General features: G+C 33.3%; 1 long non-coding RNA gene across 2 annotated transcripts; it reads left to right on the top strand.

Moving 5' to 3' along the window:
• Positions 1-117: 117 nt before the first annotated feature.
• Positions 118-22155, top strand: LOC138938666 (uncharacterized). Of its 2 annotated transcripts, none has more exons than XR_011447739.1 (3): positions 118-200; positions 643-747; positions 21859-22155. It is a non-coding gene; the product is annotated as an uncharacterized lncRNA (long non-coding RNA). The 2 variants fall into 2 exon arrangements; XR_011447738.1 differs by lacking the exon at positions 21859-22155 and adding an exon at positions 1483-2709.
• Positions 22156-22908: the final 753 nt, after the last annotated feature.

The raw sequence follows: 22908 nt of genomic DNA, 5'->3' as shown, positions 1-22908 counted from the left end.
TGAGTGTCTTATTCTTAATAGCAGAAGAAGCGAATCACATAAAAGAATGGCAATTTTCTTTTAAATATCGCGCACTGCATTTAGTAAACGCGCATGCGCAAATATCATATTGGGGAAATAGTATCATGGTGGGCGAGTACTAGCAGGCAGAACAATGCACGTGCGAAACAACAATATCGTCGCAGTGAACGAAAGTTTTGGTAAGTAATAAAACAAACAAAGCTGTAAACTAATTCATTAAATAAAACTGTAAACTAATTCATTACGCATGAAGATGGAATGAGTCGGATATGACGCATGTGGAAGTGTAATATAAGTCACACGCTTCCAACAAAGAACACAAGTCGATACAAATCGATACAAGTCTCTTCGGTGATTTTCATAGCAGTCTTAAATTTATAATCACGAATTAAGATTTGCTTATTTGGTAATTATAAATCTATGTAGCATTTTAAAATTTGAGTAAAAACGATTTTCAATACAATATCAGCTTACGAAAATCATCCTACAAGTCGACTTGTGTCGATTTATGTTCCTGGCTGGAAAACACCCCATATTAATTAAAAATAAAAATCAACTGAGCCCAGCTAATATAAATACATTATATATACATTATTATATATTTTCTGTATTTTTTTATAGTGCGAGTCGTGGCATTTGTGAAAGTGGGAAAGACAGAAGATACTCAAAGTGATATTGTGTGGAAAGTTGGGATATTTACCTAAAATTATTATTGGCACAATAGAGGTAAAATATTATCCTATATATATAAGGGCTACCGCACAAACTTTTCCATAACACGTTACGTTATGTTAAGTACTGACCGTAAACCTAGATTCGTACATAATCTTAAACTTAAGTCAACGCATAAAGAAAATTGTAACGTAACAAAAACATTACTATGTTACTTTTCTTTGTATGTTGACTGAAGTTCAAGATCACGTAAGAATGTAGGTTTATGGTCAGTACTTAATGTAACGTAACGTGTTACGGAAAAGCTTGTACAGTGGCCCTAAGGGTATAGACTCTTAAACATTGTTATAGAAATTTAAAGATGCAGAATAATTTGTCTGAGAAATAAAATGAAGAATTTTGTTTTTTTTGAAAGTATTTTTTAAAGCATAACATAGAGAGATCGCAATACTTTACATCATATTTAAACAGTATTCTTGAAAAGCAATCTTGAAAAGCAAAATGGATTATTATATTCAATTAGTGGAACAAATTCACAGATCAATTATCCATATATATATATTCAATTATATTTTAAAACCTTTTTTCAAATTAAATTTTGGGAAAGATGATGCGCAGTGTGTAAAACAGACATCACCAATCAGATTGCTTAGTTAAGGAGAATTAGGATAGATTTGACTCATCTGCTTGGTGATTCATTTTACACTGTGTGTGCATTTGGGACTTATTCTAAAATTTCAATTTATTAAATAAGTTATTAATTAATTTTTTTTAAATTAATTTTTACAGGACGGATGACACAAATGTATAAATTATTATATATGTTTCATATGATGAATATTGAAAGAGAGAAGTGATATATTAACATTCCAGAGTAGGCATATCAAACTTATTAATATCATACAATCAAAACCAAAATGGACTAAACGAATTTGTGCGATTTGAGACATTTTATGCGTGTAGATCAACAGATTGTTCCTTGTAAAACGAAACAAATCACAAAAATATTTACTGTTATTTTTTCTATTATTTTACGTGCAAGAAAGATTTTTATATCTATTTGTACTAAATATCAGTTTTTTACTAAATTTGTAGTCATCTGATAATTTATTGTTTTTTTCTGTGATTAGAATGTAATTAAGTTAGAATTATCGGAATTATCTAATAGAAAAACAAAATTTGAATGTTTACGTCGATATGTAATGAGAATCATATTGAAGAAGCTGTATATGAAGAACATGACGAAGCTGCTCCTAGTTGTGAGATAATATTTAATGTGGAATACTTGTATTTCAGAGAGGTAATTGCTAGTATTGTAAAGTTTATTTTATATATCACTTACAAAAATGAAATTATCCATAATTACATTTTTTTAAATGTATTTTTATAAAAGTCAAGTGCAATTTCATTGTTTTCTAAAAATATTAATGAATCTTTATATTATAAGATATTTTCTATCAGTTAAAATATAATTGGATAGAATAATTCCTATAAATTTGTTTTAATTTTCATAAGTTTATTTGCATAAAACAAAAAAACTTACTTCTTTTTTTATTTTAAATGTAAACAAATTTGCTTAAATGTTCTTATAGTTACGAGTTTACTCAGGTTGCTTTCTAGTTAGCGACAAATTGATACAAAAGTAATTTTGCCTTTATTACTTTGATTGTATAAAAAACAAAAATAGAAATACTGACTTTGATACTTACGTCGATTTGTCATTATCTGGAAAGTAATCTTAATTTGTTTACAATTATTAGTCTGTTTATTCTTACGAGAGTTAAGTACAATTTTATTTTTTATAAATTATATCACGATAGTATTCATATATTTTATATATTAGTTTAATTAGATTAATTAGTAACTAATTAAATATATTAATAACTAATAGTAACTAAAATATATTAGTAACTAATTAAATTAATTAGAGAAGTTCCTGTTAATTTATCTTACTTTTTATTTAAAATTCATATTTTAAAATTTGCATAAGTTTTTAAATACAAAGTAAAAAGGATAACGTACATTTATTTTTTTCTCTATTTTGTGAATATAAATTTAGTGTAAATGTTGAAAGCGTTCACATATTTTATATATCAGTTATGCTGTAATTTAATAGAAAAATTCTTATATACGTTTCTTTTAATTTTAGTTTAAAGTTTAACTTTAAGTTTAAGTATAATTTCAAGTTTTTTCGCATAAATTTATTTGCACAAAAAAAAACATTTTTTTTTATGCAAATAAACTTACTTAAAGGATATAAGTTAAAGATATAAGTTTATTATTACTGAGCCGTTTTCTATCAAATTTTGTTTTTTGTAAATTACAAGTACTTGTAATTTTTACACATAATTAACATAATTAATAAATTAATATAATTTGTTTGTAATTATTCAATATGATTTAAAAACAATAAAAAAAAAGTTCAGATGTAACACAATACGAAATAGTTTGTTTTTGTAATTTGGTTTTGAATAAATATTCTAAAGTGATATATAACAAAATATTTAAAAAAATGTTAGATATGCATTCTTATTGTCTAATATTTTGAAACTAACTACATGTAAGATGACACATTATTTAATATGTTAAATAAAAAAAAGATAACGGAGGTAATGTAGGAAAAGAGATACCCCAGTGAGAAATAATTCAAATAAGTCGATTAAACATCAAATATGTCCAATAGAATTCGACATCTTTTCAATCAATTATTTTTCACTGCAGTCAGTGCCTTCCATTTAATGTACTAATTGCTTAGATCATCTTACATGATTGGTTTGCAAATATTAAGCAGTACAAGAACACAGTTTAGATTGCATTTCTTTGTTGCCAGTATTGAAAATCTATAGTATATATAAAATGAATTTTAGATTTGGCTAACTTTGACTTCCTAATTTGTGCCGCATTAATTCTTCATTTGATTTTTGTTTTGTAAACATTTCACTTCATTAGGAAAAACAACCTGATACTTTTTTCTTGATGAAGTAAACTGAAATGTTCACGAAACTTAGAAATCAAATAAAGAATTTACACGACTCAAACCCAGAGGCCAAACTTAATATTCATGTAGACTACAAAAGTCTCAAATATCAAAGAACGTGAACTATTTTCAATATTAGATTTTCAGTACTGGCAATAAATAACAGGACACAATTTTCAAAATTTGCTCCCTGAAACGTACGAAGAATATCCCTAACATATCCCATAGAAATCCTTAGGATGTTCCACAGGATCTCCCTGGATTCTCCAGAGGCTAGTATACGGCTATCATTTACTCTTCCTCAGGACATCCAGAGGAGATCCGAGGATTAAAATAGGACATCCTCAGGATATCCTACATGTATGTCCTGGATGCCCTTTGGACGTCCTAAGGACATCCTTGTGCTGTCTGGGTACTTTACGTATGCCCTTAAATGATTTTGTTTTTACTCAGGAACCAAACTGGGCATTTGTTTTCTTTATAAAAGATAAATTTCTGTACGACCAAAATGAGAATCCAACAAATTGGGACCATGCTAATATTAAAAATATTCAAATATTGTATGGAGAAGCAAGACATCCTTCCGAACCTCAAAATTATGAAATTGAAAAAGGAGATTATTATGAGTTATATCGTTCAAGTTCAGAATACGATGAAGCATTATATGATCCTGATAGAATGATTTCTCAGTTTCACACGGTTGACAATTTTATAAAATATAATTGCTTTTTTAATATTGATTTGAGGAATAAACCAAAGAGTATTTCCACTGTGGAGAAATTACCAAAAATTTTAATTGCTGATTCTTCCAAATCTTTCAAGGGATTAAATTGTTATGTAGTATTTGTAAACCAAAAGACTATAGCTTATGATATGGTTATGAGTAGAATGATAGTTCAATATTTTTAATTAATTTTAAATTAATTAAATTAATTGCTAATAAATGCTGTACAAACTGAAAGGAAATTTAAAAGATGGTGTATCTTTTAGTTTTGATAAACTTAAACACATAAAGTTTGGTGAAATAGGGTTGGTAGATACCCAGTCAGCCAGATCTGTTCTAACAGATATTGCCAAGTGCTTGCTATAAATTATTGTCAGCAAAAAGGCTACAAATTTGGTACAAGAGTTGTTATTACCGATTAAGCTGGCAGATTGCCGGCAAGAATCAAGCAAAGCTTGCTAACATAACTACACAGCAAATTGGCGGCAGAAACCGAGCAAAGCTTGCTGACATGACTGACATCACATTGTCGGCAAAAACTGAGCAGGATCTGGAGTGCGCAATCTGATGGCAAATTGGCAGCAAAAACCGAACAAAATCTGCAGCTTATTACAAAGTATTATAAAATAGTTCAGTAGCTTATCGCTATGCGGCGCGTTATTCATTATCTATACCCGTATTCAAATTCTTGTCATGAGTGTATATAAAGCCTACAAAATGCTAATAATATTATAATATATATATATTTCTATCAATTCAATTTTTGACATAATTCTTATACAGGAAATTCAGATATTGAATTGATTTTTGGTAAATCGGACAGATAATTGTTCGATTTTCACTTATTCAAACAATTTCTATCCAAAAAGATCTTTAATTTTATAAATTAAGTTATTTGAATTTACCTATATGTTTTAACATATTAATATATGATTTTATATAATGTCTAATTATCTAATGGTCATTTTATGACCAAAACTTATCATCATTTTGTTACTTAGGGTTAAGGCTTTAAATCTATTTAAATATATACTTTTATATGAATGGCCAAAAGCTGCAGAATTTGTTCGGTTTTTGCTGACAATCTGCTATCAGATTGTCTTGCGCAGATCTTGGTCGATTTTTGCCATCAATTTGACGTGAAATCATGTCAAGCTTTGCTCGGTTTTTGCCATCAATTTGCTGTCAGGTTATGTCAACAAGCTTTGTCACCAAAACACAAGCTTAATGCGGACACAGATGGCACTGGATTTGTTACCAAGTTTTGAGCGAATTTGATGCCAATTTGGCAACAATTTGTTATCAAATTGCTTACTGGGTATATACCCAGTCAGCCAGGTCTGTTCTAACAGATATTGCCAAGTGCTTGCTACAAATTATTGTCAGCAAAAAGGCTACAAATTTGGTACAAGAGTTGTTATTACCGATTAAGCTGGCAGATTGCCGGCAAAAATTGTCGGCAAAAACTGAGCAGGATCTAGAGTGCGCAATTTGATGGCAAATTGGCAGCAAAAACCAAACAAAATCTGCAGCTTATTACAAAGTATTATAAAATAGTTCAGTCGCTTATCGCTATGCGGCGCGTTATTCATTATCTATACCCGTATTCAAATTCTTATCATGAGTGTATATAAAGCCTACAAAATGCTAATAATATTATAATATATATATATTTCTGTCAGTTCAATTTTTGACACAATTCTTATACAGGAAATTCAGATATTGAATTGATTTTTTGCAAATCGGACAGATATTTGTTCGATTTTCACTTATTCAAACAATTTCTGTCCAAAAAGATCTTTAATTTTATAAATTAAGTTATTTGAATTTACCTATATGTTTTAACATATTAATATAGGGTTTTATATAATGTCTAATTATCTAATGGTCATTTTATGACCAAAACTTATCATCATTTTGTTACTTAGGGTTAAGGCTTTAAATCTATTTAAATATATACTTTTATATGAATGGCCAAAAGCTGCAGAATTTGTTCGGTTTTTGCTGACAATCTGCTATCAGATTGTCTTGCGCAGATCTTGGTCGATTTTTGCCATCAATTTGGCGTCAAATCATGTCAAGCTTTGCTCGGTTTTTGCCGTCAATTTGCTGTCAGGTTATGTCAACAAGCTTTGTCACCAAAACACAAGCTTAATGCGGACACAGATGGCACTGGATTTGTTACCAAGTTTTGAGCGAATTTGATGCCAATTTGGCGACAATTTGTTAACAAATTGCTTACTGGGTATATTCCTGGATATGATAACACGTCAGAAAATCTAAGCGTTAAAGGGGTATCTGAAGGGCACCTTAAAGGCGCCGAAAAGGTATTTGAAAGACTAAATCTGAAGGATGAGTCTGAAAGACTAAGTCCAAGGGACGCTAAGTCCGAAGAATGCTTAGTACAGGGGACGCTTAGTCCGAAGGATGTGTCTGAAAGACTAAGTCCAAGGACGCTAAGTCCGAAGAACGCTTTATCATCTGAAATTACATTTTTATTTGTGCCGGAAGAACTAAATTTAGAGGATGCGCATGAAAGGTGCCAGGAAGGCTATGCCCGAAGGATACTAACAAAGTATACAATAACTATTAATTTAGGTCAAGGTCTTAATTCAGCTGAAGACATTCAAAAGAATGTCATATATAAAGTTAAAAATATTCTAGAAACAGAAAAAAAGAACTGGGCACCAAAATATAAAATTGATTTAGAAGTGAGTTCTATTAGTATTGAATTTGATAAAAATGATAAATTAGTGAACAAAATATTTGACGCAATAGAATCAAGGGTGTTAAACTCTGAAAATGAAGGACTTTCTCTTATTAAAAAAGAACCTGGTAAAATTAATCTAGGTTTACAAATCCAGGATGTATTTACTATTCAAAACTTAAAAAATCTTATAGAAGAAGAAAGAATAAATCTCATAGAAGAAGTACCGTTAGCTTTTGATATAAACAAATTTAAATTTGAGAAGAATAATAATGAAACAAGGGTATATAGTCCTGTAAAATTAATAATAGCCCATTCTGGTAAAATATTTATTTCAGGTCAAGCCCTTGATATTCCACAATATGCTGTTATAGAGTCGGGTAAAGAAATTGTATTCAAAGGTGAAAACCAGAAGGGAGTCACTCTTAGTTCAGGTCAAGCATCTGAAAGACTAAATCTAAAGGATGCGTCTGAAAGACTAAGTCCAAGCGACGCTAAGTATGAAGGATGTTTAGTCCAAGGGACGCTAAGTCCAAAGGACACCATTGATATGTGTGTATATTCAAATTTTGTGGAAGGACCAATATTTAGATTTGTTGTAAATAAATTACCTGCTTATATTAAACCTGCTAATGTAATGTATTTTCGTTTTGGAGATAACATAGGTCTATTTGATAAATTAAAACTTACTTTCGAAGGAGAGGGTCTGAACTTAACTCAGGTCAAGCGCCTGAAAGGCTTAGTCCAAGGGACGTCCTTAAAAAATGTGAGCGTAATGATTGACTTACATGAAGTGCATCCTACGGACTAAGCATCCTTCAGATTTAGTCTTTCAGACGCATCCCTTGGACTTAGCATCCTTCAGATTTAGTCTTTCAGACGCGTCGCTTGGACTTAGTCTTTCAGACGTTCTTTCAGACGTTCTTTCAGGTTTTATCTGGTATTCTCATAACCAAAAGGAGACGTTTCTATATTATTATTTAAATATACTTTATCGTCGTATGCTGATAATGCTATTTTATTTGTTTTAATAGTATAAAGTTTCAACTCTTTTGATGTAATATTGTATACAGTTTCAGTTGTGCTTTTACCTTCAAACAAACAGTTTTTGTACATATCAAATTTCATTTTTTTTATATTTGATCTTTTTATTCCTTTACATACTTTTTTCTCTTTTATTTTTGTTATAAACTTTTTAGTATTTTTACAAAACTTTGTTTCAGTTTCGTCATATCTAAAAGCATACATTTTAGATCTTAATCCAACCCATTCTCTTAAGGGTATTCCGAGATATTCATCTTTGAATAAACCAATTACTTTTTTATTTACTCGTGGCATCCAATCGATTTTATAATCATTCGTATCGAAATAATGTATGTTGTTTTTTATATCCATGTAAAGATCATCTGTTTCCACATAAATAATAAATGAATCAGTATCAGTTCCTAACAATTTAGCTTTATCATTATACTTTTTTTTCAAAAAATTATAATAAAACTTATACATCAATAACTTTGATAACTCTAAAACAACAAACCCACCATATATGGGTTTATTTAATGTTATTTCTTTCTTTTTCCGATACACGAGAACTTTATCATCATCTATTATTTGCCTATCTTCATAATTTTTACATCTTGCAAAATTTTTATATGAATAAAACAAATCCACTTGACATCTGTTTCTTACCTGTTCCATTTGTTTTCCATATACTGAATTATTCATGAGTTTAAAAAAGTCCTTTTCAAATCCATTTTTAGCTTCTTGTCTAAGTTTTGTGTTTAAGTCAATGTAGGGTTTCAACCATGCTTTTTGCCTAAATGATATTACTTTTTTTATGTCTTTTAAGATTATTCCTTGATTAAGACATTCTTGTAACATTCTATAATCAATTAAATAATTATTCTTTGATTTTAACGTGCACATAAGTTTAGTGCCAGTTGGTATTTTACCAATTCCCTTAGATATCATTTCTTTTTGATATTCGGATAATTCATCATAACTAGGTACATAATGTTCGGGTAACATTGAACAATTTTTAAATTTATCATGTAATTCCAATGGGATATCCAAATCAACGAGAAACGAATAACCATATTCTCCGTCATAGGGTAAGCTCTTAATTGTTTCAAGAGTTAAATCATTTACATCTTCATATTTAAATTCTCCTATAGGAAGAGGTTGACTAAGCGCATATCCATATAGATTATTAGCATCCAAGTATAAAATATAGCTAACATGCTTTTTACTATTATATATACCTTTTTCTATCGCTTTTTCTTTGGATAGTTTAACAGTCTTTCCAATTTTATTATCATAAAAGTAACAATTATTAGCTAGTGCATATCTGTGTGGAATCATAGATATTCCACCCCTTATTCCAGTTTCATATGTTTCATACATTTCTCTATCTGATAATAATTCTAATGTTTGTTCAGTGTATTTTAATGAAGCATCATTAGCAAAATGTGGAGCAGATATATACAGGGTCAAGACCATATTCTTTATAGCATTTTTCTCTGAAATTGTCAAAAACGTCATGTAATAAAACAGTATCTAATTTCAAGTATAAATTATGATATTCTTTTACAGTTTTACATTTAAAATGTCTGTATACTTTATGTGCAAATTTAAGTTTAGAAGGACTCACATTTTCATCATTTAAAGTTGAATACCATTCTTTACTTTTGCTAGGTAAATATAACTCATACATTTTAGCATAAGAGTCCATCCATTCATACATATAAATTCCCTTTTGTAAAACTAAATGTAAGTCTTCTTTTTTAAATCTCTTTAACATAGTTTTAAATTTGGAATAATCAATTGGCTTAAATACATTTCCATTACACTTTTTGCATCTTCCAATCATTTTAAGTACATCATGTTCGTTTATAGGAAGTAACTTCATATTTGTTATTTCTTAGACAGATTTGCAATGTGAACAAAAACAGTCGTTTACATCGAGTAAGTTTTTAATTAATGAATCTAAACTTTTGTCCATAAATCTAAATGTATCAATGAATCTCACCTCCATATGTATATTATTAATATCTCCTTTCTTTTTAATGATGGTTTTCGAATTGCATTCTTTACAGGTTTCAATAATTTCATTCTTATATTTTTGATTGCATTCTTTACATTTTGATACGTCATACTGTTGTTCATATTGATCAACAACTACGTTATTTATGGAAATTGTAACATAATTTTCTTTTGTGTTTGGCATTATATTTAGAGCTTTTTTATTTTTCCGTGTGTATTTAGCTCCTAGTTTCAGAATCCATCTTAGAAATAATTTAGAATCGTATTTCAAATTATGAAATAATATTGGTACAAAATTTGGTAATTTTAGTTTTAAATTGCAGTTGGTATGGGCTGCCCCGCGATAACGTCCTGTATAATGATCGTGATCTCTTACTTTACTTAGCGTCCTTTGGACTAAGCCCTTCGGGTGCCTTTCCTCGTCAGAAAATTCACCATTACAAATATGACATTTTTTAGCTTTTCTGAAATTGTCAATATCTTCTTTTGTCATTGCTATTGGTTTATTTACTTTTCTAAGTTCATAATATCTTTTTGCATATTTAACAATAAAGTTGTTAAATTCATTCATTAACTGTTCAACACTTCCATTATTTATTAATTGTGTTTCGTCTATTGTATCAAAGCAGAAACTATTCGGCTTATGCTCGTGAATAACATGCTTCATAATTGACTTTTGTAATGTTGCTTCAAAATCTGAACTAACTGTATATGGGTGATATTGCTCCGCACCTATGGAAAAATATTGTCTATTTAATTTAGTGGGCATTTTTATTTTTTGTTTTTCATATATACACAAAGCAACATGATCATTATACTTTTCTTCTTTCTCAAACGAATCGTTGCATTTTTCACACAAGTATCGCTTTCTGTGTCTTTTTATTATTTATCCTCTTAATAAAGCACTCATATTTTTAATTCCAACTACATGCTCTTTGTATATTAAAAGATGTATACATTTTCTATCTTTATAATTATCACTTACAATAGCTTGACCAATAGTAAACGACAAACCTTCGGTTCTTGAATGCGTCCTTCGGACTTAGCCTTTTCGGCGTCTTTCGGACTCTTTGCATTCGACGAATCATTATTCTCATCTACTCTAAAAACATTTATAGCTATATTTAAAAAATCTTCGTATTTTTTTATATTTTTTTTTATAATTTGTACAGGATAATTCATATTTAACACTTCATACCTCGATATATTATAATTAGAAGGTCTTTTTGCATTATCATCAATAGGATTAAGTATACTCTCTAATGCATACTCAAAACATCTAAGATTTTCTTGCTTCTCGCATTTAAATTTATTAGTTTTAGTATTGTTAACATTAACACAGCATTTTTTTGCTATAATATAATTAGGTAATTTAACATAAGTTCCACCTCGAAGAGGGGTGTATTTATCGGACTGTAAATCAAGTTGAATAACTCTATCGAATGTAAACTTGGTGTTTTTTGCATTAAAGCTAGCAAATTTATTTAAAATGATATTATGCATAAAATTAATTATATCTGATATGATATCCTCAGATAAAATATGCTCAACATTACTATGAAAATAATGTGTGTGTAAGTCAGTTACATTACCACATAAATCCAATACATGATATTGCACCTTTGCAACTAATTTTACTGTTACAGCTGTATGTTTTCTAAATCCGGTTCGTATTTTATCTTCTACGTATGGTTTGGTTCTTCTAAGAAATATACTTAAATCACAACTATTTATATCCGAGTAGAATGAATAATCAACAAGCATGTTATTCCACACGCCTTTAGCTCTAACAATTTTTACTTCTTCTTCTTCATTGCAATAATTATTTGGTAATTCTTTAAAGTCTTTTGATTTATTTATAATCCTATCTTTCCTTTTTCTTGGTTGAGAAAAAATATTTTCATGAAAAGGAAATTCGTTACTAATTGATGGCTCCATTTATTAGTGAAAATTTTTATCAACATAATTTTTAGAGTTAACATTCTTAACATTCTTAAATCTGTGAAAGTTCTGAACATAATTCATCATTTTATTAATTCAGCTCAAGCACTTGAAAGCATCAAAAGGTGCCTGAAAGGTGTCTGAAAGACTAAGCGTTGAAGTGCAAGCGTCCTACGGACTAAGCCTTTCTGGTGCGTCGAAGCGCTCGGATCACATATCACTCAGTAATTAGTCATGTTTAACTGTTATCTTCGTATGGCTCAGGGAGATAACACATGCCTAGTAATCTTGAGATTGCCGGTTCGAATCCCAACAATTCAAGATTTTATTTGCCAAGTGCGGCCGGCTTGGTAAATAATATGGCATGTAAAAAATAACTGAGTGGCGTTGTATGTGTGTGTCCTGGCGCCAGGAATAGGAATAGGCAAACCTTCAGTTCTTAACCTTCCAATTCTTCAACAAACTTTCGGTTCTTGAATGTGAAACATTCGACAAGAGCTATACAATTCTCTCTGTCACATCTAGGAAATTAGATATGAATTAGAAAAGAATGTATACCTCAGGGGCCCCCTATAAGAGTGTTAAACTTTGAATCAAGAAATAAATTAAAGTTAAATGGAACTAAAAAGAAAAAAAATCACCTGACGGTATGTACTCAAAATAAAAAAAAAAAAAAAACAGCGCTGGCGAGCACATACCGTCAGGTGATTTTCCTCACAGAGGTTTTTGCATCTTTCAGCAATGTCTTAGTAGGTCACTGGCACAGTGTTAATTCACTTGTAAACCTGCTTAAGATATATTTTTTTCTTTCAATTAATATTTTTTTCCATACTGGAAACATTCTTTTTAATTCAGGTCAAGCGTTTGAAAGGTACCTGAAAGGCAGCTGAAAGGTTTAGTCTGTAGGACGTTTAGTCTGTAGGACGCCTTGTAATAGTTCATTAATAAATTTGTCTAATTTAATATGCCATTCTAGTTTAAAATGTCTAGTCATATATCGTTTTGGAACTTCTTTAAAGCATACACCACAAGTAATTTTTTCATTTTGAAGTTTTTTACATTCGTAACAGGTGTAACTGATTCCATATTTTAAATTATTTGATTTAACAAAATTACAATGTGGTTTAATGATTTGACATGTGGAACGTTTCCTCTCCATTTATTATATAAAATTTTTTATTAATTCATCACTCTATTTAGTTGAAAAAATATTAAAAAGAAAAGGAAATAAAGTTTATGTTAAATGGTTAGGCTTTGATAATACACATAACCAATGGATAAATAAGAAGGATCTAATCACTTCGTAAGCGTCCTTGGACTAAACATCCTACGTACTAAACATCCTACGGACTAAACCTTTCAGGTGCTAGTCTTTCAGACACTTAGTCGTTGTATTATAAATGGTCTTGATTTAGAGTTTAACACTCTTGGAATTTAGGATTTCTGCCAATATTTTGAAAGTTCTTCTTTTTGTTGTCTTCTTTTTTTTAATTTGTTGCTTTTATGTGTGATTTTGTTGTTTTTATTAGTGATTTTGATGTTTTTTTAGTTGATTTTGATAGAGTAAAAAATGTGACCCAGAATGTAACACATTGTATACTACTTATAATCTAGGCGCCTTTCTAAAAATAATTTTAGATGCAATGGACATATCTATGGATAGGATAACGGGGAAGTAATCATTTCCACGTAAGTCAAGGAAGATACTCTATTCTGTCCGAAAACCCAAATTCGGATGAATAAGAGTGTAATCAAAAACAGATTCTCAGCCATTATTAAAGTCGATATGTGTTTGACTTTCATCGCCCTGATTTCCGCGTTTTCGCAATAGAGTGATTACGCAGTCGCTCGGGCTTTGCGCGTGGCTCGCGTTGTCAGCGCTTCGCTCGGTCAACGCTCATAACGTGATCTGTATTCGCGTTACACGTTGAGCAATGCCTTATCGTATAAAATAATATATATCTGAAATAATATATATCTATTAATTCGTGTATAGCCTTTTCGGGCTATAACATGTTAGAGTTCCAAGTTCTATTTACAATCCTATATGCTTCCATAAAGGAGATGTTGTCTAACGCCATTCCTTTCATCACACGGAAGCCTTCTTAAAGGCTGGACATATCCAGGATACTGGTCATCGAAATATCAAAAGGAAATATCAAAAGGAACGCCTTGGATGACATTTCTTCTCGCCAACAAATGTCTAAGAATAAATGTTGTTAGACCGAGTTCCTTTAACCATTTATTTGATAAAGAATCGTTAACTGCAGCTCTCGAATCGAAAGTTAATCTTCACGTATTCCATAAATGTAGTTTGCGAGAATTTGATACCCGTCTTCTTGCTGATACCATTGATTTTGCGGGAAATTTCTAGTATGAGAATCAATTTTTCATCTCAACAGTATTTCTCTTGATCAAAATCTCGTAGGAGGAATGGCTAAATTCATCATACATGTTCTCCGAAAGAGAATCATCGTTATCAGATTTTGTTTCATAGACATCGTTACATTAATTTCTGGAATGTCTATTATTGAAAGATGGAAAAGTTGAAAAAATATTTTTAGCGGATTGTTGGACAATTTTTTTAACTTGTCTTTTTTCTCTCTTTATTCACATACATGATACGACACTTTTGGCGGAAAGAGACGAAGCAATGTCTTTCACGTGATTAGGAAAATCCTTATCCCTGAACTCCAGACAGATTGAAGGAAAGTCTGTCCATTTAGTGAGAAATCTGTCTTTCCTATTTAATGTGAATGCTTTGACTATTTTAATCTTATTAATTTGTTCTTTGTTTATCTCTTCGATTATTTCTGTCATCGAAATATTAAAAGGAACGCCTTGGATGATATCTCTTCTCGCCAACAAATGTCTAGGAATAAATGTCATATTTCCGGACAAACCTCCGCTCACTTCGTCATGTATTCTTTTTTTGGTATAAGATTTATCAAGCACAATGTCCAATATTCCCTCTTTATACATTCTTGAAACGTCTAAATCAGTCTGATCAAGAGAATTTATAGAAATATCAGTATCACATCAGTCTAAGTCAGACGGGCAACACAGCCCCCTTCTTCTTCAGTAATGTTCCATTATACAAAATAGACTTTATTTTGTCTCCCGGCTAAAGCTAGCGCTAAACTGTGCATGTATTTGCGATTCGTTTATAATTCGTGCATAGTTTGGATAGAAGATTCGTCAAATTCGACCAAAGATTTCTTTATACCGTTCGTAAATTACGAATTACCAATATGTTATAAATTTTATACGATTCGTGAATTACGAATCACGAATTGCGAATACGCGCATAATCTGGCACTAGCTTAAAAGGAGAGCGCAAAACCGTTATCAGATTACAGAAAGAACGGAATAGTTGAGCCAAAACCGACAGGGACTCAGTACACTGTCAGAAACGCGTAAACAATGCTGTTCAAGATTGAAACGTTGAATTTAATCGATAAATTTAAACTATAAATTCAACCGACAAATCTGAACGGTAAGAGCCGCAATCAAAACACGAGCGAGGGTAAACATCGTCGATCAGCCATAATCGCGTGATATTCGAAATGAAAAACTGTGACAAACAGCTGGATCTCGAAGGTTCGACGTCGAAAAAACCTTGTTATTCCCATCGACAAAACGCGAGTTTCCGCGGTCGGTCGATTTAGTCTGCCTGTAACGACGTTTCGAGCCGGTCGACGTTCGTCGAGCTCGATCAACTTTATTTCTCTATTCTCGCTCGTATCGGAGTTACAGTGACTTACTCGTCTCAATTCCGAATTGTCTCGCATTCGATCGCGCATATATTCTCACGGCGATCAATTCGGGAACATCTCACAAATTAGTCTGCCGCCGACAACGGTTCGAGCTGGTCGATAGCAATCGATCATAATTTCTCATGTCATATTATCTCGTGTCGTATTTTCGCTCGTGTCGTGTCGCGGTACTCATAGACCATTCGCGCTGCTGTTGTTACCTTCGCTCGTGTAATTTATGCTTGTGTCGTTCGTTCGCGCATCTCTTATCGTTTAATTTGCTCGTGTCGTATGTGCTTTCGTCATTCTCGTTGTAAATTCTCAACCGACCTTCTAGCATACGATCGAGCATCGAACTCGGTGCGAAAGACGCCTCATTGTCTGTATTACTACCTGCTCTATAATTATTGAGTTTGTGATTGTTAATTGTTTGGAGTCCGAGAGTCGACGCTCGTTATCCGCATCGCGAATGTCCTCTGCCTCGCGCTAAATTCCATGCAGCGTTCGCGGTCAAGATTTCCGTTATCGCGAGAGTTTCTAGCAAGAAGCTCTTAATCAAGATTTCCGAACCGCGAAAAAGGGGCAGTAATTAACAGGACAATTTGAAGATTTCCGTCGGAATCGCGGAATACGTGCCGTCGCTCGCTCCTATTGTTCTAAATAAAACGAATAGTTAAAATCATCTGCACTCGAATCTTTTCTGAACTCTCCTTGTCCTCCAGCGGATCTACGGATTCGCGTTACACATCGCTTCTCGCTCATCTCTGAGCGTCTCTTTCAGTTTCGGGCGATCTCGTCGAGGTCGACTCCCGTACAAATGCCAAAAAGCAACTGAACCCGAGAGACAATATGCGCTCAGGATTGCTGCATGCAGTGCTCTCCTGTCTGTTCTAGTCAGCTCTAAGGTTACATAAAAGAAGGTTAAGTCACGAAACCTTCTCAACCCATAATGCAATACAAAGAATCGATGTGTGTGCAGTTACTATTAAAAAGAGATGCTAAATAAGGTAGACTATTATTGGCACTTGCGACCTTTCGCAAAACATCATGGGTTGCGCAGGTCAATACATAGACTAAATATGTGACTTATAGCGTTGTAATAAACCGCTTTCGCGAGGCGGTCGCGGATAACTCGGTCGGGATCCGGGGCACGTGAAAGGGATATCGAGAGAGGAAAGAAAGTATTGTTAGGTAAAATATAATTTATTGCGTATAAATGTGTAGGTGTACAGCGTGAGTGTAAGTGTATAAACGGTGTATGTGTATGGGTGTGTGTAGTTGTGTGCGTGTGAGACGAGAAGCGAGTGAGTGCCTGCGCGAATGTATAATAGTAGTATAGCTAGGCCGGTTCTAACTCAGGTCCTCTGGGGGGGGAGGACATCGGCGCGGGGAGTATAACGTCACGAGGGGGGGGGTGACGTCACGGGGGGAATGACGTCACGGGAGGGGCTATGACGTCACGATGAGGGGACCGCGGCAGAACCGTAGGCGCGGAGGCCGCGGAAAGGGGGGTGGGGGACCGCGGCGGAACGGTTGGCGCGGGAGCCGCGGAGAGGGAGGTGGGGGACCGCGGCGAACCGGTAGGCGCAGGGGCCGCGAAGGTACGATGCCGCGAGTAGGTGTGACAGAGATAGCGCCAGGCGTCCGCAATGTGTAAGAGAGGGATAGCGCAAGGCGGTGCGAGAGAGAGAGAGCATACGCGAGGCGGTGCGAGAAGGATAGCGCGAAGCGATCACAGACACGAGGGAAAAGGATAGCGTCCACATTGGTGTTGGAAAAGGATGACGTTCGCGGGAGAAAGAGATAAAGAGAGAGATAGCGCGAGGCATGCATGTACCGATGAGATAGCGCGAATCATGCATGTAGGAAAAGGAAAGAAGGTGCAGAAATAATCGATACTTTAATTGTAATAATAATAATAAGTTTATTTAATAATTGTGTGTATAATACAATGTGTGTGTGTGTGTTAAAATAATAATAATAATAATAATAATAATAAAATAAAAATATAAAAATAATAAAATAAAATTATAGTAATGATAGAAATATAAAAATATAAAATATGTGTAATAGGGCGGCGCTCCTTCTGAAACAGAAAAACTGTGAAAAGGTGCGAGAGGGATAGCGTGAGGAGTTCGTATGAGCGTGGGAGAGGGATAACGTTCGCATGGATGTGGCAAAAGAATAGCGTTCGTAAGATGGTGGGTATGAGATAGCGCGATGCGACCACATGCACGCATGTGGGAGAAGGATAGCACGATACGCCCATATGAGCGTAAGAAAATGATAGCGGACGAATATGAGAGAGAGAAAGAAAGAAAGAAAGATAGCGCGGGGCATGCATGAGTAGGAAGAGGAAAAGAGAAGGCGCTGAAATAATCCGATATTTTTTAAAATATAATAATTTTATTTAAAAAAATGTGTATATATATACAAATGCGTGTGCGTGTGTGTGTGTGTGTGTTTAAAAAAATAATAAGAAATAATTAAAATGATAATAAAAATAAAAATATAAAAATATAAAAAAAAATATATATATATATGACGATACTCCTTCTGAAACAAAAAAATTAAAGTCTTATTAATAAATCTATTGGTTAATATTATAAAATTTTTAAAAATGGATACTTACATTATCCTCCTGGAGCCGCAAGCTCTTCCTCCCAATCCTCCTCCCATTCTTCCTCCTCCTCCTCCTCCCAATTTTCATTCACCTCCTCCAACATTTCTTCTTCCGGCTCCCAATTCTGCTCTTCTTTATATGGTTCGAGGCCGAAAAGAGGTCGCAAAAAAAAAATGTCCTCGAACTGCGATGATTGCAAACATGCACACTCGCGAGCTTTGCGAGTATCGCCCCACAAATTGGAGTGCGCCCACCGCATTTCTCCGCGGATCCACCGCGGATATATAATGCAAATGGTTTTGTGACGAAAAATTATTGTATCATACGATATCAAACGTGAATTCTTGGAATAATAAATTTTATTTTGATAACGACGATAAGAAAATTACGATCATCGCAATTCATCACAAAACCATTTGCATTATTTTTAGCAAATGCCGTTTTTGATAATTTATCATAATTAAACTTCTGTGACGACATATTCAGTAACGACAGAGATTATCTTTTATTTTACACAAACACGCACGCACGCACGCACGCACGCGCACGCGCACACACACACACACACAATAAATGGATAAAAATTGTATTTATTATTATTATTATGAATGCCATACCTCGCGCTATCCTTCTCCCATGCGAACGCGGTACATCGCGCTATCCTTCTCCCATACCCGTACTTCGCGCTATTCTTTTTCTATTCTCTGCTTCTATTGTCAACTGCAAACATGCTCTGTCGAAACGCATATGATATGCATAAAACATTGAGAAACGGCAACGGCTTTTCCAACATTTGGCAAAGTATAAATGTATCCAGAAATTTATTCCCACTTTTTTCAGGAAAAGAAGAAGAAAATGTTATTAGATGATTTGAGAAAGTTGCTAATATCGCGCGGACGTATTAATTACCCACCGTCTTACGAACGCTATCCTTGTCGCACCGATTTATGAATGATATCCTTCTCACACAATCTCGCGGACCCTTCGCTTACCGATTTCACTACGGTTCCCCTCCCCTTCTGCGGACCCCTCGTCTACCGGTTGTGTCGCAGTTCTCCCGCGTGTAGATGTTACTAATACTGAGCGCTGTAAAAAACATTTTAAAAAAAATTGCGCTCTACAAATTTAAAATATTCAATTGATGGACGAATTATTAAAGATTCATGCAAATATTATTTAGAATAAACTATTGTTAAAATATATTTTTGTTCTCTTTTATTCTTTCTTTTCTTCTTTCTTATCCTAGTAGGCGAGTATTAACTTTCAGTACGTGATGTTAACAGCGTCAGTCATTCAATTAAAATATAAATATATTGTTTTTATCCTTTCTTGTAATATTTATCACACCGTTTATCAATTTTTAGTTATGGACGACTTCTAACATTTTTTATATCTATGATAGCCCAAAGATGGTCCGAAACTGAACCGAAACGTTTATATATTATATTATTAATTTTAATCTTTAGATTTATTTTGCGTCCTCTATCTTGCGCACGGCTCCTGTTAGCCCTCTATAATATATTTGTTACTTAACATTGTGAGTTTTTAGAATTTTATTATAAAATATAACTGATACATTTCTATAGACATACAATTTTTAAAATATTTATTTTATTCGTATATAAGTAATTAATTTGTCGTTTATGTAGTTGATATTGTTTTGATAGTTGCTCAATAGCTGTTCAATAGCTATTCAGAGCTGTTCGATAGCCGTTCAATAGCTGTTCGATAGCCGTTCGATAGCTGTTTGATAGTTATTCAAAGTGGTCCGATGTCTCTTCGATAGCCATTCAATAGCTGTTCAATAGACGTTCGATAGATATTTGGTAGCTGTTCGATAGCTGTTCAAAGGTGTTTGATAACTGGTTATTCGATAACTGGTTGGAAAGCGGGTGATACTTGAATATCAGTTTTCGCTATTGGGATCTATACGAATTTCCTCTATTGCATAATACGACCAAGCATTCGTGGACCGTGAAAGCCATCTTTCAGCTGAAGAAGCCGCGATACGTGATCTTTGCGCTGCAGACTGGCAGAAAAAATGCTGCGTCAAAAGATATTACTACATTTAACGATTGTAAATTGACCAACGTTAAACTCTATCTAAACTCGGAATTTAAAGATTGAGATTTTGTCAGCAGACGTACATCATTCTTGCAATCGTATGGTAATATTATCAACATGATTGCGCCAACGTTTGTGGATTCATTATCGGGCGAAACTTTATCGTGAAGGAAATAGCGATACTGAGAAATGGATTTGTTCTCTCTCACTAATTTGTTGCAAGTCCCGTATCATGGTGTGCGCTTACAAAATCTGAAAGATGTCAAGCTTCATGGCTAATCGGACATCACCATGGATTTAAATGGGAGGATGGAAGCGTTCCATACAGCTTTGCTAGGCGTTTGATTACGAGAGCTGTGATAGATGTGACGGAAAAGGAAGATGGAGCATCTCGTACGTCGTGTACGTTAAAGGACACGAAAAACGAGAATGGCTGGTCGATATACTTGACGAGAAACGATGTTATTATTGAGACCTTGGATGCGGACTATGAAGATATCACTTCGTTAAATAAGCTAGATGTTACTAATACTATGTGCTGTGAAAAACATTTGAAAAATTGCGCTTTACAAAATGTATTTAAAATATTCAATTGGTGGACGAATAATCATAAGGATTCACCCAAACATTATTTAGAATAAACTATTGTTAAAATATATTTTTATTCTTTTTTATTCTTACCTTTTCCTTTTCTTATCCCAGTACGCGAGTATCAAATTTCAGTACGTTAGATAGCGGCGTCAGCCGCCTAATCAGGCTACAGATGTTACATGTCTATAGACATATAATTTTTATAATAATTGTTTTGTCGTTCAATAGTCGTTTATAGCCATTCGATAGCCGTTCAAAACCGTTCGATAGCCGTTCAATAGCTGTTCGATAGCCGTTCAAAAGCCGTTCGATAGCTGTTCAAAGCCATTCGATAGTCGTTCAAAGCCGTTCGATAGCCGTTCAATGACCGTTCAATAGCTGTTCGATAGCCGTTCAATAGCCGTTCGATAGCCGTTCAATAGCCGTTCGATAGCCGTTCAATAGCCGTTCGATAGTGGTTTACATATTATAATAATATATTATGTACAGTTAAAAGACTTTAGATAATTGTCCACGTGTTTACTTTTGTTTTCTTATCATGTGCAGAAGGTAAGCGTTCTTTGTAAGTGATACATCCCCTACTCTAAAATGTTTGAGACAATGTCTATCCCATTGCATCTGTCAGAAAGTTTCGAGCGGTCTTCAAGAACAGTGAATAAAAATGTTTCGCCTTAATCTGATAAGTAGTGTTCAGTGTTTTGACATTATGTGTGATATTTGTTAATCAATAATATATTTCAGTTCGTGCAAATTGACATTATCCATCGGCAGTACATGCGGTGGATCCGCGGAGAAATGCGGTGGGCGCACGCCAATTTGTGGGGCAATACTCGCGAAGCCAGCGAGTGTGCATGTGTGCACTCATCGCAGTTCGAGGACATTTTCTTTTACGATCTCTTTTCGGCCTCGAACCATATAAAGAAGAGCAGGATTGGGAGCCGGAAAAAGAAATGTTGGAGGAGGTGAATGAAAATTGGGAGGAGGAGGAGGAGGAAGAATGGGAGGAGGATTGGGAGGAAGAGCTTGCGGCTCCAGGAGGATAATGTAAGTATCCATTTTTAAAAATTTTATAATATTAACCAATAGATTTATTAATAAGACTTTAATTTTTTGTTTCAGAAGGAGTATCGTCATATATATATATATATTTTTTTTTTATTTTTATATTTTTATTTTTATTTTTATATTTTTATTTTTATTATCATTTTAATTATTTCTTATTATTTTTTTAAACACACACACACACACACGCACACGCATTTGTATATATATATACACATTTTTTTAAATAAAATTATTATTATATTTTAAAAAATATCGGATTATTTCAGCTCCTTCTCTTTTCCTCTTCCTACTCATGCATGCCCCGCGCTATCTTTCTTTCTCTCTTTCTCTCTCTCATATTCGTCCGCTATCCTTTTCTTACGCTCATATGGGCGTATCATGCTATCCTTTTCCCACATCCATGCGAACGCCTTGCGCTGTCCTTTTCCCACATGCGTGCATGTGGTCACATCGCGCTATCTCATACCCACCATCTTACGAACGCTATCCTTTTGCCACATCCATGCGAACGTTATCCCTCTCCCACGCTCATACAAACTCCTCACGCTATCCCTCTCGCACCTATTCACAGTTTTTCTGTTTCAGAAGGAGCGCCGCCCTATTATACATATTTTATATTTTTATATTTCTCTTATTACTATAATTTTATTTTATTATTTTTATATTTTTATTTTATTATTATTTTTTTTAAATTATTATTATTATTATTTTAACACACACACACAC

Source organism: Polyergus mexicanus, unplaced genomic scaffold (assembly GCF_030449975.1).
Source record: "Polyergus mexicanus isolate NDT 795.1 unplaced genomic scaffold, iyPolMexi1.0 SCAF_13, whole genome shotgun sequence".
NCBI classification, from domain to species: domain Eukaryota; kingdom Metazoa; phylum Arthropoda; class Insecta; order Hymenoptera; family Formicidae; genus Polyergus; species Polyergus mexicanus.
Note: the sequence above shows the minus strand (reverse complement) of the source record. Positions and strands in the feature narration are given on the sequence as shown.